This window comes from Oryzias melastigma, linkage group LG1 (genome assembly GCF_002922805.2).
Source record: "Oryzias melastigma strain HK-1 linkage group LG1, ASM292280v2, whole genome shotgun sequence".
Taxonomy (NCBI): domain Eukaryota; kingdom Metazoa; phylum Chordata; class Actinopteri; order Beloniformes; family Adrianichthyidae; genus Oryzias; species Oryzias melastigma.
Genome location: NC_050512.1, coordinates 5267917 through 5270605, shown reverse-complemented (window position 1 = coordinate 5270605; position 2689 = coordinate 5267917). Strand labels below are relative to the sequence as shown.

Sequence of the window (2689 nt, the reverse complement as noted above, 5' to 3'; positions counted from 1 at the left end):
ATAGCTGCTCCTCCAATCTGATCATCATGAGATGCTCCTCCAGATCATTCTTCACAACAAAGGTCATATTTGACAAATAAATTTTGCTAGCAAATTTTATTTAAATGAAAATTAATTCCAAAATTGTTTAACTCTTTCAAAATTGAAGTGTCACCTCTGTGTGATGCTCGTCTGCATCCTGCTTCAGATTGCTGAGTAGTTTTTAATCCTCCATGCCAGGTAGCTTGTGCCACTCTCACCATCAGTAACGGTCCTGTAAGACAAAGCAAACATCACATTTGTAGTTTCACATTCACAACTTGAAAAAACTTTGTCAGCAGAGTATCTGTTTCTTATTTTAGTTAAATAATTTGAAAACATTATTTTCGAAATGTTTAAGATACCAAACATCTTTTTTTGAGTGACTTACATGACCGGTCCTGGAGAAATGAACGCTCCCTGAAAGGTCACTCAGATTGAAAAGAAGACCACAAATCCCCCGGCGTAGATTTCTTTCACCTGCCTGGGTGGTGATGACCTGCAATATTAAATAAATAAATAAATGTATATGGACATTTCTGAGTTGCATCCACTGCTTTATATGCTTTGTTAAAGATGAGAATTACAAGTAAACAATGCACCGAGTCTACCAAAGTATAATGATAAAATACACATTCTTCTCCCTCATGTCAGCTCGCGGTCAGATTTCGTTGTGATAACAGAAGCTCAAAATCGACGGACGTTTCAGTGAAAGTACCGGTTCTAACGCGGTGTGCAATCAGTTTAACGAGGCGCATTTCCGCAGGAGGACGACGGCGGGCTAACTCGGCTACAGTGCTCCCCCGCTAACATGGAAGTCAAAGGCCACCACAAATGATATTAAACTAAACAGGCACTCACGTTAGTTCACTGACTCAATATCCAAACATTAGCGCCAGAAACCGAAGAACAAACGTTTCTGCCATCACTCAAGGCTTCTTCCGACAACTCACAGCAAGACAAGAGCCGGAACTAATCCGACCAATCAAAACGCAGATCACAGGAATCGCAACATCGCATCCCACAATTCCCTGATGACAGGCACAACTTCGTAAAATAATTAGTCACTTAAACTTAAGTTAGTAAAAATAATTGAATTAACCACCCTACTGCAGTCTGTAATAGCAGAAAGAGCAAGAATACCAAGTAAAAGTATGGATAAACTATGAGTTTGTTTGAAATATTTAAGTAAAAAAAAATACTCTGATGATGTGCTGTCTGCACATTCAGTTATATTTGATTTTAACCGCCATTTTACAAATATGGGAATTATATTCCTCAAACCACAACTAATTCCGAGTATTTCTATTATATTCATTAAATTAAAACTATACATTCATAACAATTATAAGGCAAATTTAATAATAATTTCGAGTTGAACCGAATTGGCGCGCATTTTAAGCTAGTTTTTCACTCGACAGCATTAGCACTTTAGAAATAGTGGTAGAAATACCGACCTAGCTAAAAAAAAAAGCAAAAAAACAACGCATAAACAACCAACATGTTATGTGACATAAATTATTTTTGAAAAATGAATATAAATAGATTTAGTACATAGTAAACATCCTTACCATAGTCTTGAAGGGACGTTGGTCACGTACTCCTGGTATGGTTTGGTTCAAATGTGAAGAGGTGGGCGGAGCTTTCTATGTCTCTCCACACCAGATTTATTCACCACCACTAGGTGGCATTTTGCACATTATTTTGTTAAAACAACTCTAAAAGAGTAAATGAACATATTTAACACTGCAAAATGTACAGCTGTTAATACCAACACCTTGAAAATGAGATTGGGGCCTTACACTTGCTCTGAAAGAGTTAGAACAGTTTGACTACGAATATATTGCACTGGGAAATTTACCGTGTATTGTGTGTGTTTTTTATGTTTGTATTTCTATTGCACATTTTGTAAATTTTCCTTAATTTTCTCTTTTTTATTTCCCTTGATTCAATCCTCTAACATTTTCATGTTTTCAAATATAAAAATGTAAATTTTAATAAAAAAAAACTTTTAATAGGCCTTAATCATATAGTTATCATATAAACACATAATCTACTTAACCTAATTAATGGGTCAAAAAATAACTCAATAATTTTGGTTAAGGATAAAGCATGAATTGGGTTGAAATTAAGCCACAATAACCCAGAAAATGAGTAACCCTCCAAAAAGGTAACCCAAAATTATAACCCAACATGAATAATCAAAGAATTGGGTTAAAGAAATAACCCAAGTGTTTTTAGAGTGTAGAGTTGTCACAGACGGCTTAATTTAATGCCTCCAAAGTGGAAGGATCGAAGCGAACTGGAGATGATGCACTGTTTGTTTTGCTGTTGGATGGTGTTAATGAGGGTTGTGAAGTCCATTTTGAGGGTCTCTGATTGCTTAAACTTGAGGTCATTCATGCTTGCATGGACTATCATTATGTGAAAGGAGGAGTCGTAATGGGTGACATGGTGGGCAAAGGTGGTGATGTCATGGACGAAATCAAGACATCTTAAAAGCAATGTGATACAACATTTGAATTATATTTCTTTTAATTAACAAAAAAAAACATCTTCCAAAATTAGCCTCAACCCATGTTGAGACTATGATACCAAGAAGTAGAATGATGTAAACCAAAACAAACATGAAATTGTCACTTTTTAGAACTATTTGATGGAGGCCAACATC

At 35.6% G+C, this 2689-nt stretch overlaps 1 long non-coding RNA gene across 3 annotated transcripts in view; it reads right to left on the bottom strand.

Annotated features, from left to right (window-relative positions):
* Positions 1–2260, bottom strand: part of LOC112157811 — a 2942-nt gene extending 682 nt beyond the window's left edge. For 2 of the 3 annotated variants that reach the window (XR_002921212.2, XR_002921213.2), the window contains exons 1-3: positions 1590–2260; positions 410–517; positions 155–253 (exon numbers count right to left, since the gene is read on the bottom strand). This is a non-coding gene — a long non-coding RNA (uncharacterized LOC112157811). Of the gene's footprint in view, positions 1–154; positions 254–409; positions 518–879; positions 1538–1589 lie in introns of those variants that run through there. The other variant, XR_004947619.1, reaches the window with a different exon arrangement.
* Positions 2261–2689: the final 429 nt, after the last annotated feature.